At 40.0% G+C, this 17,883-nt stretch overlaps 1 protein-coding gene and 1 long non-coding RNA gene across 23 annotated transcripts in view; one reads left to right on the forward strand and one right to left on the reverse strand.

Moving 5' to 3' along the window:
- PHLDB2 (pleckstrin homology like domain family B member 2) overlaps positions 1 to 17,883 on the forward strand; it is a 219,602-nt gene that overhangs the window by 75,451 nt on the left and 126,268 nt on the right. The gene's annotated exons all lie outside the window — the stretch shown is intronic.
- On the reverse strand, positions 1,029 to 13,728 carry LOC125097107 (uncharacterized). Its single transcript, XR_007126498.1, has 3 exons — positions 13,576 to 13,728; positions 13,355 to 13,425; positions 1,029 to 1,429 (listed from the first exon to the last, which is right to left on the reverse strand). It is a non-coding gene; the product is annotated as an uncharacterized LOC125097107 (long non-coding RNA).

A 17,883-nucleotide genomic window follows, 5' to 3' on the forward strand; every position in this document is an offset into this window, starting at 1 on the left:
AATGAATGACTGAAATTTTGGAAAAGAACTTAAAGCAGGTTGAGAGTGGTTCTTAGAATAAGATTATAAAACAGATTTTCATATTGGAACCCACAACGTCAAGTATGATACAGTTATGTTTCATATCATTTTATGTAAAAGTGGAGCAGTTCATTTAACATTTCTTACACATGAGATAAGGTAGGCCAATTATCTTATAAATACAAGGGGGTGGGATGTGGGAGATAAAACTGCCTTTTCCTCCTGGGACCACATGCAAAATAGCAAAGCTCAAGAGTTGTTTATTGATTGAGGGCATGGGCTGGTTTCACCACTTATACTGGGAATGCCAGTATGAACCACACATGTATGTATGTATTCTTACATATGTGCATAGACACATCGTTATATTTAAGTATATGTATATTTATAAATTAAGCACAATGCCCAACACATAGAAAGTGTCAAATACAGTCTTATTATTCCTTTTTTATTTAAAATTGGCATAGCTTCTGTTCTTCATCAGTTTTTTGTCATAGAAGTAATCATTAGAAAGCTCACTTTCTGAGGAGGCCACATGTATACCCTTTACAATCCCCATCTTTAAATTCTTAACCCACTGAGCCACCCAGGCGCCCCCCCATCTTTAAATTCTTTACTCTTCAAATTAAGCTAAAGAGCAATTTGGGTCTCTTGACCACAGTTCTCTTCCCAGATCTGCTGGCATTTATATTGCACATTTCCAGGCTCTTATCTCATGGCCAATTATAATTAAGACCACGGTTATTCCAGGTGGAGGTAGCCCAGCATATAAAAATAGGCTCAGAATATCACTGGGGACCTTGTCTTCTCAGATTTCTAGACACACAAATAATAACAGTGCTTAGCTGACTGAGTTGTAAGAATGTATTCTGAGTGAGTAGAAAAGATAGTGAATTTTGTACATGTTACTGGTAGTGTATCTCTTGGCGGGAGAAGATAGGCTGGTGATAGATTATTTAGGTTAGTAAGCACACGACAAACTAAATTCTATAGACTATTAGGCCTTTATTTCTTATTTGATGCAATATGAAATCTTGTTTTTATCAGTAATGTTTTTCTCATTTTTTATATAGTCCTATTTATGTGCAAGATTGATCTCTTGCATGAAAGCCTTTGGTAAAACGTTGTGGTTTCTGTTTAAATATAAGCTGAGTCAGTAATGGGTTTTCGGAAGCCAGTCTTTCTTGAAAAGAAATAAAAAAAATCAATTGCATGTGTGTTTGTGTTTTTACTCAGTAAAGTATCAGAGAGAAATTTGGTGGTGTTGCAAATGGAGCTAGGCTGGCCTTTGAGACCCGGAGAATGAGATCCTCTGGGAGGCTGTATGTTGAATCAATGATGCAATCGACTTCCTAAATTTATTTCAAGTACAGGCATACCATGGAGATAGTGTTTCAGTTCCAGACCACTGCAATAAAGCAAATATTGCAACAAAGCGAGTCAAATTCATTTTTTAGTTTCCCAGTACGTATAAAAGTTTGTTTACACTACACTCTGGTCTATTAAGTGTGCGATAGCATCATGTGTAAAAGAAAATGTACAGACCTTAATTTAAAAATGTTGTATTGCTAAAAAATGTGAACCATCAACTGAGTTTTCAGGGAGCTATAATCACTTCTCATTGTAATCACCATAACAAATGTAATAATGACAAAGTCTGAAGTATTGTGAGAAGTACCAAAACGTGAGACAGAGACACAAAGTGAGCAAATGCTTTAGGGAAAATGGCACCAATAGACTTGCTTGATGTGGGGTCGCCACAAACCTCTGATTTGTATAAAATGTAATCTCTACAAAGCACAAGAAAGCAAAGCACAATAAAATGAGGTATGCCTGTATGTTCATGAAATATGATTACACAGATTTTTGTTGTCATTGTTGTTGTTGCTTAATTTATCGTCTCCCCCAAAAGGGTTACTGGTACTGATTCCAGTTTCTCCTACTGAGATTTACTCTCAAGTCTCCTACTTAACGCCATTATCCAAGAACTCTATGAAGTGATTTTACCCCAAGTGGATTAGTCCTGCTTCCACTCTCTGAGAGTCTGATTGGACCACGGTTGCCATGTTTTCTCAATGTCAGACACTGTCACTGTTGAAGATGGATCTTAAAAGATCAAACTTTTAGCAGTAACCCACTTGCTCGCTGGAGTCTTGCTAGTGCTACAGGGGGACCCAGTAGTGAGGTTCCAAAGGGAAGCTCCCTTATAGCATTCTCCACAGTCAATGGAGACCAGTCCAGACTGGCAGAATCCTGAGGAAATTCTGACATTTGCTACATGCTGTGCCATAATCATTCCTATATATATTGAATTCTGGTTACCATCCTAGCTGCTTCCTGTCTCCAAATTTAGTTTTATTTCACAGATCTTGTTGCTTTTCCCTTTCAATCTCTCTTCCCAGTGTACATGTCCATCCTAGTTCATGATGATAAATCTTATCTTCAGAGACACAGAATTCTAACAATTTTTTCTGTGTCAGAATCTGTAAAAAAAGAAAAAGAAGGAAAGAAAGAAAGAAAACCCATAACTGATCTGAATTCAAGGTCACTTAATCTCATTCATGTCTAATCAGCTGATGTGGGAGGCCTGTCTCCATCTTTAATGTACAGCATAGCCTGAGATAGCCCAGGAAATTGTTTTCCCCCTAGGGACACTGAGGACAGGAGAGCTTCATTTCAAAATCTAGTTTGTTTGTTTGTTTGTTTGTTTCTTTTCTAGAAAATTTATATAATAGGGAATTTTGAGAAGCTGCCTAAAATGTCCAAAAAAACCAAAGTGGTTGTCCTAGAAATATAATTAGTACATTCACTACAGATATACTGTACTTCCTTTCAGGAAATAAAACCCTTATTTTCTCAACCCTGATGTTGTTTATCTTTTAGAAGAGATCCCCATGTTATATCATGGCTCACTCTGGTTTTCTTTTATATGTGTACCCCAAAGATAAACAAACCTCAATGGGGTCTGTGAATTTAAATCTCAAGATACTTCCATGTTTATCAAATGAATTACTGGGCTGGAAACCAAGCAAGGTTGGTGAGAGCTGTCAGACCTCATTTACAAACCACATCTGGCATGGTATGATATGGCTTTCAGGCTTTAGTGGTCATAGCTTTGAAGAAAAGCAGTGTCCAATAGAAGTTTCAACCCAAGGAAACTTGGACTTAGGTCAAACCATCCTTGCCGTAGTGGCTTGAGGTTGTTCCTCTTTGTTTTTCTTGAGCTCTCTAGAGAGAGTCTGACCACATTCTTCTGCCACTAACTACTACATGTGGAATCAGTGTTGGCAGGGGAATTGGTGGTCAGCTAGTCTGAATCTTATTTGAGTCACAAAATTCCTTCACTGCTGTAATGACTGACATAGATAATCAAGAGTACAAATGAATATTCTATGTGTAAATATTTAAAAGTTAAAAACAAAGCTAACAATGGTTAAATAAATATGTTTTATCTTCCAAACTTAATAAAAAATACTTTCATAACTGCCCAGAAAACAGGATTCTAGATCCCTTAGAATTCCACTCTAAAATATAGCGATGCAGGGAAAGCAAACCCTGGCCCATTCTGAGACCCTTCTCTTTTCAATCCCAGATCCATTTAACCCTGTGTTGTGTTTCACAGTAGCCTGCACCCACAAATTCAACCATTACCTATAAATAGTTGCCCCATGACCACCTCTCAGACTTGGATAGAACATATCTTTGAAAGGCAGATCTACACAACCTATAAATAGAGACCTTGGACATAGCATTCCCAGATCTGGAGTACCCACTTTGTGTTTAAGAAGAGGAGAGAAGAAGAAGAAATCCAGAAGGGCAGGGCCAGGGGAGCATAGCCAGAATGGGACTCTCCAAAGTAGGGGACCCAGTGGAGCGGTCTCTTTGCTCAAATACAAGGGTGGTACTGTAGTTTACTGACACTAAGAGTTGTCAGGATAGCAACTTACTTTTGGATTAAGACAGCAGCATAACACTAGAACAAATTCCAGAGTCAGGCACAATTCTGCCTTCAAACCTCAGCAGCCAAAATGTGCTAGGGGTAAGAATGCAACTCCAGAACCAGAGTTAGTTCTAAGAAAACGTCTGAAGTTCTCCCTCTCTGGAGACCTCCAGGAAAGTCTCTTTTTAGGTCTCATACAGGTCCTATGCTAGGGTCCCCAAAGAATCTGAGATTCTAGTGTGACTTTGAGATGAATCAGGTTTGCCTTCAGAAACTCTTCCAAGATAGGACACAAAGAAATAGATGTCCTACCAGCCTGATGGATCACACATGCCTTTTCTGGGCCAGGTAAGACTCAGTTCTCCTAAGACCCAAGGCACTGGGTGAGAAGCCCCAGTGCCAGTGTGAGGGATGTCCCTTTCATCAGCTAAAGGAGCAGAGTGCCACAAAGGAGTAGCCACTAGCCTCCAGCAGCGGCCAGGCCTCCAGCTCAGGGCTGGCTGGTGGGTCCTCAAGGAGGGCTTGACTTAAATATATATGATTGATTTTATCATAAAAAATGAATATATATGATTTATTTTGAGGAACTGGCTCATGTGATTATGGAGGCTGGCAGGTTCAAAATCAGCAGCCTGGAGACCCAGGAAGAACTGATGTTACCCCTCCAGCTGGAAGGCAATCTGTTGGCAGATTTCCCCCTTTGTGGGGGGTGGGAAAGGGGGAAATATCTCCTTTTTCTCTCTTAAGGCCTCTAACTGATTGGACAAGACCACTTAACTCATGGAGGGTAAGCTGCTTTACTCAAAATCTATCCATTTAAATGTCAATCTCATCTAAAAAACACTCTCACATCAACTTCCAGACCTGTGTTTGACCAAATATCTGGATTCCATCGTCTAGCCAAGTTGACAAAGGATTAGCCATCACATACTCCAAGACCACGAATCTGTTCTTCGGTACAACAGCAGTAGTGATACTAAAAAGACCTTGTTTGCCAAATGCTATTACATTTTTTAAAGTTGTATTTAAACATATCATCTGCTGCTCCATGTAGGAAAATATCGGTAAGCTAGGGGAAGCCCAGAAGGCTGTCTGCTGGTCAGAAACTATAGGTTTCATTTCCATCCCAGACTGCTGGCAGGCAAAAATGTCAGTGCTGAAAAGACATACAACTTCCATGGGGTAAACAGCTTTGCTGGGCATGAACACATTCCATAAAAAGAGTTTGAGTTTCGGTTGTCAGGAAATCCTGTGTTTGGCAAATAGGAGTGATATATCGAGCCCTATAAATAAAATCAGGCCAGGTTACTTATAACTACACTGACGACCTTTCCAGTCCATTTCTGAAACCACAATCTTAGGTTGTAAAGTTAGGCATTAAGTGTCTCATGGTATTTTTCTCTATTTCTTTTGTCCTTTGTATCCAGGCAGGTGGGCATGAAAAGAGTCTCCCCCATTTTATATACAAATGGTTTAAATGGTATACATTTGAAGTTTTTAAATATAAAGCTTTTTATATATGCAAAGTGAAAGAGATACTTGTTTCCTATCTATAGAATTAATCTGAATCACTAAGCATTCTAAGAATCCAAATAAAATTTATTGTACTTTATAGAGACTGAGATTAGAAGTCACAGGGGCTCTGTCATCTGTTCCATATAGACTAACCGAAGAGAAAAAGAGATGAGAAATTTGCAGGATGCAAAGTAGGAATATTAAATACAATAATAATGGTAGTATGGACTAAACACCAATTATGTATGCCAAATACTTCCGGGCACCTTATGCATATGTTATTTCTAGTTCTAAATACAAGACAGTAAGAGTCATTTTTCCCAACTTAAAGATAAGACTCAGAAAGCTTGAATGACCTGCCTAAGGCTCCCTGAAAACAACTTGCTCTGTTGGAATTCAAGCAGCTGTTTTCTTTGTGAAAAAGGGAAGGCACACATAGGAGAGACACCTCTCAGTCTCCTCTCAACTCCAGGAGTGTCCACGAAACTCTTGAACTTTCAGTGGACATATAAAGTAGCCCTGACCCCCAGAACTGAAAATCCTTTTGTGTGGTCTCCAGACCACCTCAAACTTCTGGAATTTTCTCACTCCCTCTTAAAGAAGGGTAATTTATTCCACCTCAGTGAAAATTCAGTGAGAAGGACCCAAAGGTCAAGGCACAAAACTTTCTCCTGTGAGCTCTGGGCAAGACTGGCAAGTTGCAGAAGAGAAAGCCTGAGGATTTACATGGAAGGTTGCAGCTTTCTCACTCCTCTCATCCCTCCTTGGCCCAAATTGGTGACAAGGATCAGTACCAAATGTCACCAAAACTCTTCTTCCTTCGTTTATCCTTTCCTTTCCTTACTGACATAGTACATACCAGATAGTACATACCAGACATAGTTCAAATAAGGAGAGGTAGGCACAGTCCCTGACCCTGAGGCTCTCACTCTCTAGTCCTAGAGGAAAACAAATATATCCACATAATTATAATATATCTGGTTAAGAAAAGTGACAGATTATGTAATGGATAGTCTGGGAGGAAAGAACAGGCTCTAAGACACCAAGCATTTGCTTTCCTGGAGGAGCCTCCCAGCTGATGCCCAGGGCAAGTGGCTAAGGAAGCAGCCACAGAGGTATTAGGGACACGTGGGATCCCCTGGGATGCTGGGGTGCTCAAGCAGCACGACTTCTGGACTCACCTGCAGCCCAGTGGCCTCAGGAGCCAGGAGGAAGACAAGGTATCCAGAATTCTTGATTAAATGAGAGCTGCAGTTCTAGCAGTGCCACGGATGGGAGCTGAGGTATGGAATATGTGTTCTACAATGGGTAGCCCATCTGTAGCCTGGGCTACTCTGCCTGAGAAAATGCTTGTTATTATGCTCCCAGAGACTTCCCAATAATACGTCATGTGAATTAACTCAACTCAGAAATTCCACATACAGCCTCATCACATCATGACAGTCACAGAAAAGGTGGTTATTGTTGAATGAGTTGTAGGATCATGTGTCTGCGGATAATAAGAAGTTAAGGCAAATAACCACAAATCTTATGAGTCCCCTGTCAAGTAACCACTCGCTTTGCCATCTAGAACTGTGGAGTAGAATGTGCCTAAATTTCTTTCATTAGCCCTTGGGCGCACATGGACCCAAGTCCATCAGGCTTTCATAAACCTAGCAAAGGCCTGTTTACTTACACCTGCCTGGAGACAGATGCATTCACAGCAGGCTTAAATTGGGGACAAACTTATAATCACCATCAGTATGCATTAACATCCTTCAGATCTTTAGAATGACCCAGTCATTACAAAATGGAGAATATATGCTGGGTTCACTTACCATTAAGGGATGTAGAGAAAAGATGTCTTCTTGATTTCTCTGTAACTGGGCCTGAAGTTCCTCACCAGCCCCTTTTCTTCTGCGTAGCGGTATGTGCGTGCATGCGTGGATGTGTGCATGTGTGTGTGGGAGGAAGGGGTGGAGGGGGATGGTGTGGACAACTAGTTCAACCCAGTAGTCTTCAACCTATTTCTCTTTTGAGGTAACTTCATTTCAGCTTGGATGACTCCCAGAAATGTTCAGTCCTTCAGACCCCATTTCCTCCCCCTGTTAGCCTCCAGAACGGCATCTGAGTGAGGACACATAGTTCTAGATTGTTGAGGGGAGACACGATTCTAGGACCTATATCTTGTGCTGCCTGGATCTTTGCTGGTCCCTTCTTGAGTGGATGATCTCAGCTCTTCCCTAGGTGGACTGTTCCGTTGGCATCTGCCACTGAAAGCCACAGCTGGTGTACTTCATAATTTATGGTCTGTCGTCTCAGCTCATCTGGACCCAGGAATTTCTCCTGGTGACTCAGCCCTTCCTCAGGGGTGCTGTGTATCCCACCTGAGGTCTGACTATTCTTCCTTAATGGGTCCCACCTCAGATGTTTGGTTCTCCAACTCCCAAATCCAGAGCCACTTTGCCCTCACTTGGTGACTTTCAGTGAATTTTTACCACCCCTCCTGGGGTGAGTGGGAATTTTTTAGTCTGTCTATGCCTTGTGGGAACAAAGCTTAATTTCAGGACTGTCTAACCTGTAGCGCTTTTACTTTCATGTGACAACCCGTTAAGGGTTGAAAATTGTGTGCCCCAAAAAGATATTTAAAATTCTAATCCCTAGGACCTCAGACTGTGATCTTGTCTGCAAAGAGGGCTGTTTCTGGCCTAGGCTGCTGGCTGTCGACTGTCTCTTTGTCTTTACGATTCTAAGTCTCAAGCACGTGGAAGGATCATCACATGCTCTCACGATCCCCAGGAACCAGAGACAGGACTTCTTATAAATAGATATCATATCTGACCCATTTGGTAGCTTCTTACTGTATATTAATGGTCATGACAGTTTTTCTACTTCCTGTATAGCCATATCCTCTCAGGAGCTCTGGGGTGGACATTACTGGTGGCCTTCAGCATTCACTGTCTTTTCTTCCTTTCCTATAGAACTGTGATAAGGTTTCGGTGTCCATCCCTTCCTGACACAGCCCATGTCCCTCAGTGACCTGAGAGCTCAAAAGTTGCTCCCATAACTTCCTCCTGATATTGGTTCTGGAGTGGGCATGTGACCCAAATCCGACTGATGGGACTCAAAGAGCTTCTGCTAGAGACTTCCAGGAAAAAAGCTTCCTTGTCTTCAGGGGACCCTCAGAAAGTCAGTCTCCTTTACACTGGAAATGGAAGGAAAACTTGTGACCTTGATTGCAGGCAGCTGTCTTACGTTACGTTACGAGGAAAACTGTCTTTCGGAGGAAGCTTGTGTTCAGCAGAGCCCAGCAATGGTACACCGCCGGCTCCTCCAACTGAAGCACAGTGAGACCTTGATGTCCGGATGCATGAATCAGTGACCTTCCGTACTGTTTAAACTGGTTTGATGGGTATGTGATTGACAGTATCCAAAGACATACAAACTATACCAGACATTTTAGAATAGTTACCATGTGGGGAAAAAGGCACAGATTCATTTCGCTTTTTCAGTCATAGATGCATTAATAATTCTGCCTGGGTGTTCTTGAAACCAGGAAAATTTGTTCCATATATTACTACTTACAGACATTTTACCTTTCTATACCATTTCTTGATAGCCTCATCTTACTTAACATTTAATTACTTTGTCGATTTTGGCCATTCTAACTGGTGTAAGGTGGTATCTCAATGTGGTTTTGATTTGAATCTCCCTGATGGCTAATGTTGATGAACACTTTTTCCATGTGTCTGTTAGCCATCTGTACGTCTTCTTTGGAGAAGCATCTGCTCATGTCTACTTCCTGTTTTTTGACTTATCTGTTTTTTGGGTGTTGAGGTTGAGGAGTTCTTTACAGATCTTGGATATCAGCCCTTTGTCTGTAGTGACATTTGCAAATACCTTCTCCCATTCTGTGGGTTGCCTCTTTGTTTTGTTGACTATTTCCTTTGCCATGCAAAAGCTTTTGATCTTGATGAAGTCCCAAAAGTTCATTTTCGCTTTTGTTTCCCCTGCCTTTGGAGACATGTCCTGAAAGAAGTTGCTGGGAGACCAACCATGAGAGACTATGGACTCTGGGAAACAAACTGAGGATTTTAGAAGGGGGGAGTGGGGGGATGGATGAGCTGGTGATGGCTATTAAGGAGGGATGGATTGCAGAAAGCACTGGGTGTTATACGCAAACAATGAATCTTGGAACGCTACATCAAAAACTAATGACTAACATAACACTATAAAAAAAACTTTAATTATAAATTCACAGAAAGGCTAATCCATGGTGTACTCCCCAGAAGAAGGTTTTTTTTTTTTTTTTTTTTTAAAGCTTCAACATTATCATTAACACGTAGGTGAGAAAACAGAAATACTAAAAAGGAAAAGACTTGTGGGGCACCTGGGTGGCTCAGTGGGTTAAAGCCTCTGCCTTCGGCTTAAGTCATGATCCCAGGGTCCTGGAATGGAGCCCTGCATCAGGCTCTTTGCTCAGCGGGGAGCCTGCTTCCTCCTCTCTCTCTGCCTGCCTCTCTGCCTACTTGTGATCTCTGTCAAATAAATAAAATCTTTTAAAAAAAAAAGGAATAGACTTGCTTAAGCCCACAAATTTCCATAATCTAGGCAATTGTCACAAATACAAATCAGTGTAGAACAATTCAACAAACATAAAAGGTTGAGATTTTCTCTAAAGAGCTAGATCCAGCTTCCTAACTCTGTGTTGGTATACTTCTGCCTTGGTGATCTATGAAGATCCTTACACCATCAAAAGGAGAAATCTATAGGGAGACATTAAGTTATTACTTTCAAAAGATTCTCATGTTTTTGAGCTCTTAATAAAGCCAAGTGGACTGGGAAATGCTTTAAATAGAGTAAGATAAATAGGCATCTTCCATTGGAAAGACACACTAACCACACTTCCTTTTAAATAAACCCCTAGGCACTGCATTATTATAACAGTTTTTCACTTGAATGTTCTCAAATTTTGGCTCACTTAAATCATTAGACTACAAGGGAGCTGAAAAAAGGAAAGGGAGATTGAAGTACAATTAATTAGCTTCTCTTTGGTTGTTTTAAGCTTAATTTAGGAAAGAATTCTCTGGAATAAAATCTGGATTATCTTTAAATTAAATGTTGTCATCTCTTTTTAGTATGTTTATTATAACTAATAATAATATAATATAACATTAAATATTGGATTGTCTTGTCACATAGTCTTTTTAAAGATTTATTTATTTATTTGAGAGAGAGAGAGAGAGAGCGCGCGCGCGCGCGCACAAGTGGGAGGAGGGGCAGAGGGAAAGAGAGAATCCTGAAGTCAACTCCCCAGTGAGTGAGAAGCCCGACCCGGGGCTAAATCCCAGAACTCTGAGATCATTACCAGAGCCGAAATCAAAAGTAGACCAATTAACACATTGAGCTATCTAGGAACCCTTTGGATAGTCTTTTAAATAAACCCTCAAAAATATACCAGTTAGGGGAAACTGTTTCAATACGGTGTTTTCTGGAATTATCCAGTTATTTGAAGGGATAAACCTGGCACATTGGAGATTAATTTACCCACATGCTCCCTAATCGTTCTAGAAAGTGTAATTTTCTGAAGTCATTTTTTCCTTTCTTCCCCTTAGCACAGGGAAATCTTGGCAGTCAACAACTGGATCCTACATTTTCTCTCAAATAGGTAGAGTCAGGACACAAGAAAACATAATAACATTAGGACAAGGGAGAAATCCTTAAAGCCTAACAGTGATGCCATAATTTGGGCCCATTAGCCCAGAAAGGAGCTCTGCCATCCCACATTCTTTTGGCAGTTCTGCCCAGCAAGGTGTGGTCCTGTGTGGTGAGGGGGTGAGGGTGGGGGCAGGGAGCAAAGCTTGATGAACCAGAACCCTCTGGGAGAGAAAGCCTATCTCTGGGAGCAAACCAGAGCTATATATCTATAATTTCTCAGTGTGTGTATGTATATAATATATATAATTTCCAGTCAGGACTTGCTGGGTGGTTTGGAATCACTCTTTATTCGTAGTTTCTTCACTTGTAACAAGCACAAGTCCTTTCACTGAGAATGACAAGCTGTTCTTTATGACACTTTGGGGTTTCTGTTTAAACCTAGAATGTTTGGAGTAAGTAACACTAACACAAACGGTGAAGCACTCACAACCCTGGATAAATAAATATCTATCTTATTTATGTAAGCCAATGCCAAACGAATATAAAACAACTCAGTCATCTCTACCTTATATGATTGGGGATAAAAGTCAAATCTAAAGATTTCCAAGGAGGAAAACTAGTAAATTTAAGGTAATATAATGATTTAACTAAATTAATTTATTGGATGCTTTGACCTGTACAGTTCATTCCTTTGCTTTCTTTGTTCTGAAAGCAGATATTGAGGACCTCTGTACAATGATGCTAAGTTAGGCTCTACGTGATACAGCAAACCTAATGAGGTTATTGGCTATTATCTTCCATATGCTTAAAAAAATAGTGCATAACACACACCAAGTGCTTAGTCAGTGGTTGCTGAATCCCGAATGAATAAGCTATGGCCAAAAAAAACCAAAAAACAACAACAAAAAAAAAACCCACAATCCAGAAATCACCTCTCCTGTTTTATTTCTTTTATCCTGTTATATTTTTAATTATATTTTACAGAATATTTATTTAAAGTGAACATTAAAATTCATTCAGTGTGTATCTGTTGGATGGTAAGATGAAGACATTTGACTATTAAAATTTGACCATTAAAATTTGGCCAAGAAAGCATTAAATTCATTATGCATGTACAAATAATGAACCATATAGTTTGTGACCTCAAAATAAGTCACAAACATTTTTTCATGCGCATATATTCTATTAAATGAGAATAAACCACTCTCTTTAGAGTGAATTTAAAGTTGACCCCAGGATCCGGAGAAAGCTCGGTAGAGCCAAGTGAGACATTGTATAAGAAAGCGCTCAGTAAAGTGCTATGAAGCTTTTTATAAAGCTCAGAGTTATCAGAACAGCAGCTGGACTTGGGCTGGAGTTTAAGTCCCAGGTCGGCTGCTTACTAGCTGGGTACCCTTAGGAAAGTTATTCTAACCTGGTAAACTTTAGTTTTCTCAGAGGTAAAATGGAAAAGAATAATACTATCTATATCATGCCTTTTTAAGGACTATGACGTGAGCGAATGCACAAAAGCATTTTCACCTCATGGCCCTTTATAGCAAGAGCTCAGCATCTGCTTTGTCTTCGTCATCATCATCGTCATCACCAGAGGTGGGAATTTTTTCCTTACTGCTCATGCTACAATATGTCAAGATTGCCAAGGGAAAAAAGGGGGTGGGGGAGAGGGAAAAAAATTAAACAGAGGTGCTGCTAAACCACACTCTATAATTTCTCATCTACAACAATTGGCAAACTGGTCTGCTCAGGTTTGCCTTCCTCGGGTCGGTCCTCCAAGCTATCAAGGTGATTTGTTGAGAACCGAAACCTAACCATCGGATCACCCTTCCGATGTCTACCGCAGTGGCCTGGTAGCTGCAAAGCAGAGTCCAGGGTCTGTATGATGGTGTCTGAGGAGGGTCTCTAGGAACTGAGCCCCTGCTCACCCCTTCCACTCCAGTTGTGATCAGGTAGACCTGCCACCTCCTGACCAAATCCTACTTCATTATGACTCAGTTAAGAAAACACACAAAAAAACTGAGCAACTCAGCTGAGACTCCCATTGCCTCTTGGGAAGCTCACCTATTTGTCAAATTGCTTTATAAGAACACCATACAGTGAGGTCCTTCGGGGTAGGGTACCAGGGTTTACCGTAAGTAATACTTGGCATATTTTAGGGCTCAGTAACTATTTGCAAAGGGATGGCGGGATGAATGCATCCATGAATATGCATACGATAACCAGTTGCAAAGTATGGAGACTTACAGACTTGCTGGAGCCAAGTACCCTCATAGGGCTGGAAGGGGGCCAGAATATGACATTCTTCTCCCAATCAACTTTTAAAACAGTGGAAAGGTAGAGGTGGAAGTCTGGCAGGAGATAAAATGTCATCTTCATTACTGATAAAGGTGTTAGGGAAGGGTGTGGCTTGAGGACATGACAAGAGCAGACTTCAAAAAATGAACTTCATAGTTGGAGAGACTTACCCACCAGCCGCCACACGGCTCCCCGCTAGAGGACTTGCCTCTCCAGGATGGACAGTGTGAAGAGGCAGACTGGGCATGCGTAATTCTTAAGGTCAGCTGGCTTCCAAGCACTATCCAGAGCAGTTTATTTCCCAAACGCACCAGTGGGAGAGTTGCCCCTTCTCCTCTGGGTCAGTGAGTGAAGTGGGAGAGGGAGGTCCAGAGGTTGACAGCAGCTGATGTCACTTGGACTGGTAAACATGGGGCCCGGGGATGTTGCTCTCTGCTCCCTTCCCGGACGGCCCCACGGGAACTGACTGATTTATACGGTGGTGATATTTCCCAGGAGGGACAGGAAGAGTGGATTACAAAGATACCTCTAAATTACATATGGGTCAGTGGATTATCTTTTGACTTCCCCCTCTAATTCCTCCTTTCCAGTTGACCTATGAACACAGATGGAATGATGTACGTTGATAAACTTCTTACCAAGATTTGAAAATTGTTCTGGCTTCTAAAAGAGTATACTTTGTCTTTTATTCAATCAATTTAATGAAACCTAGCAAATATTTGCTGACATGCAGCCAAGTACCAAGCACAGTAAAATATAAAGATGTGTACACCATAGTGATCCTGTGGAAATTACGATCCACTTAGCAACCAGTGGGTCGTTTCTCTCAAGTAGAGCAAAGGGAACTCAATTATGAGAGCAAAATAAACAGACAAATATTTGCAATCTTTTTTCTAGTGGCTTTGAGCAGTTTAAATGACTGTACATCCAAAATTTAAGACGTTTCTCTTCTCTTATCACCAGCATTAATTAAAGCCAAGATATTAACGATAAAGGTCTTGGCAACCACCAGAGAGTCATTTATCTTCTCTCCTTCTGTCGACCTCGCGCCATTCTTGGGAAGACCTGCCATTGGCAAAGGGAGGGACAGGGTGAAAGTGTGCACAAAGGTTGTTGACAGACAGCACTACAGCTGAAAAACAACTCAGATTAGTGGATGGATAGTTCCACCTCCCTGAAGGAAGGCATCTTACTTACTCCTGTCCTATCCTGTATTCTGGCATCTTACATTATTCTTTTGTTTAAACTCAAAAAAATCTTGACATCTCACCTTTCTAAGAATTCTATTTGTTTTTTATTTAACTGGATTCTCGAAGGTTACTCACTTTATTTTACTTGATCTTAAACTCACAATTCTGTTTTGTGTCGTTTTTACCTCCTCTTGTCTTACATCCTCTCATCACCAAATGGAAGAATGATTCAAAAGAAACAGGGAATTTATTCCAATTCCTAACAGATTCAGGTTCAGGGGCTCTTCCCAACTTCAACTTTTAAAAAACCATTATGGAGCCAAGCGATCATGGAGAAATTTGTAATTTTCTTCCCCCCAGAATGCTAAACAATGTACAGAAAGCTACTAGAATATGGAGGCACATAAAGCCTCCATATCCTCAGCACTGGTCCTGATTTCTGAAAAGCAGCCTTTCTTCTTCCTCTCATTCCTGTACATCTACTAGATCAACAGCAGGAGCAGGAAGTCATGATTTTTGCTCTGGAATAGCTTGGCAGTGTACACTGCCTGAGGACAACTAGGGAAACCAGGTCTGGCATTTCTGTTTGGGAAAGAAAGAAACTGGCAACTCTTTACTTGAAATGCTGTATTTTTTTCTATTAACTTATGAGATAGCATATAAATTCATAACAGTGATTTAAAATATATGTATATATTATATATACGTACACACACTCCTTGGGTGTGTATAAATCACTTATTTCTAAATATCATGAATAAAGAAAATAGCAAACAGAGTCAACACATCCCAGGGTCTGAGAATGTCATTGTCAGCATGAAGGGCTGTGAGATTTTAGGCGATTAAAACACTCCCATGACTTTCTGCTTGCTTTGTAAAGAAAAAGGAAAAGAAAAGGAAGGCATCATTACATGGTTTTTATTGTCCTTGTGTCTGTTCAGAATCTATCAGGGACAGGACACATAAAAGGAAACTGATGACAGTAGGATTACAAATATTGTGGAGACTTATGTAGATAACTTTGCATATGCATTTTAAAGTTTTCAAATGTATTATTTAATACTTATCCAAGGCAATGTGTATTAAATATTGAACAGACTTTAAAAGAAGCTTTTCATGTATTAAAAAAAAAATTCATTAGTGGGCTTTGGAGATAATATTCACTTAGTAAAATACACAGTATCTCTTCTGCCCAAAGCATTTTGAAGCCATGCAGGGAAATGAGATCTTCCTAGAAGCTGTGATAAGTGCTTTTCTAGGGTCAATAAGATAGAAGGAGCCCGTTTTCAAAAATTTTCTTAGAGTCATCAATTTAAATTTGTCCGGAGAAGATATCAGTAATCCTATGATAGAACCTTGGCTCTATAACATACCCCTATAATTCCGTGTGTGAAATCCATTTTTATAGTATGTTTACCCTGTATTTAATATGTCCCAATACCCGGTATTGCTCAAGACAAATTCGAATAAATGCCAATTATTTCATATGAGACTATGCAGGCAGAACATCACTATTTGTCCATGTTTTAGACAGATCTGTAGATCTCATAGATGCTCTGAATAAAAATATAAATATAGACACAAATGTAGCTCTAGATACAGCCCAGGTTATAAATGTAAATAAGTTCAAGATGGTGATAGATACATTCATGAAGACAAGTTTCACCAATGGGATGTTGCCTTATCTACCAACATTCATGGTAGGTTGGAATATTCGCCCAGAATTAATTACTACAGAATCACATAGATGACAAGAGTTTTTCTTTAGGGTGAACGGGCTGGGTCAACAAGAGTTATTCCCTCCAACCCTGGGACAGTAGAAGTAGAAAAGATCTGTGGTACTTTTCTCTGACCCTGCCATCTCAGCTGTACACTCTATCCAGATGGGCCAAATCTCCTGACTGGCCCTTCCAGAACCAGAATCTAGAAGGCCTGCCCTGACACACCATCCATGCTGCCAACAGTCACCACCCCAAAAGCACGATTGAACGCTTTATACCTAATACACAGTAACGTACACTGAGTCATCATCTGTGCCCCATCCTTTCAGACTTTACTGTTTCTGTCAAGGGCGCCATTTGCTTGTAATGGTATTAAATTTGTGAACTTAAAAGAGCTTGTTATGCTTTTATTAAAGAAAAAAAAAAAACGAAAGAACTCCAAAAGGTAAAATTACACAAGTTTTTCAGAGAATTTATTTTAAAGACCACTTCGACCCCACACCTTTCCAAAATTCCCAGTTTCCAAATGAAAACAGCATTATAGCATTAATTTTAGAGTTTTTCTTTTCTGACATTTGGGCTTTTCTTCTGCTTTTAACAAAAATCAGATGACATTACACACACACACACACACACACACACCCATGTATGTTTATAACATGCTGTTTTCACTTAGAACTTATTCAGGTCAGTTTATTTCGAGTTACTTAATGCTCATATTATTCCATTGTATAGACATACCACACTTACCCATGACCTCATTTATGGTTATTTTGATTTTTTACCATTATGCTGTCACAAACGAGACTGCAGTAAATATCGCTGGACAAATGGCTGTGAGTACTTTTGCCCTCTTGTCTTTATAAGGCAGATTTTCAGAAGTGAGAAGGCTGTAGCACACATAGGGTATCCTGTGTGAATAACTTTTAATAAATTCTTGCCCAGGTTTTAGATCAGCTTTTGACTTCTCTTCTCCCTTATACTAATCTTCTTCTTTTTGGCTCCAACTCAAAAATCTATAGAAACATTTTTGTAATATCATTCTGCCATTTAATCCTGACCTGAATCTCCTGGTTACATTTTTTAGGTACTGGATAGATCCTAACTTGCTTGGACACTGACTTGAGTTTCCTAACAGGTCTTTGTTTACCTGGCCTCTCATTCCACACATGACAGTCATATTAATCTTCTCAAAAATTGCCTTATGCCTATCACATCTCTAGAACCTTCCATAGGTCTCCATTACCTAAAAAATGAATCTTAATCATCCATGCAAGATCCTCCACAGCCAAGCTTCAATCTTTCTCATTTTACCCTTATTTCTCCTATTTAAAAATTAGAATGGTAGCATCTAGAACTGTGCTTTGAAACTTAGTCTCTCTGACAAGAAGATGTATGTTCTTACTACTACAACATACTTCAGTTCAATTCAATAAACATTTGTGTAATATGTAATGTAAAACACTCTATTAGATGCTAGAGAGGATTGAAATTTTAAAAATAATGGCACATGGTTGACCTTTAATCATGGCACCGCAAATGTGCTTTGTGCTATGTGACCTTCCTT

This window comes from Lutra lutra, chromosome 1, assembly GCF_902655055.1.
Source record: "Lutra lutra chromosome 1, mLutLut1.2, whole genome shotgun sequence".
Classification (NCBI taxonomy): Eukaryota; Metazoa; Chordata; class Mammalia; order Carnivora; family Mustelidae; genus Lutra; species Lutra lutra.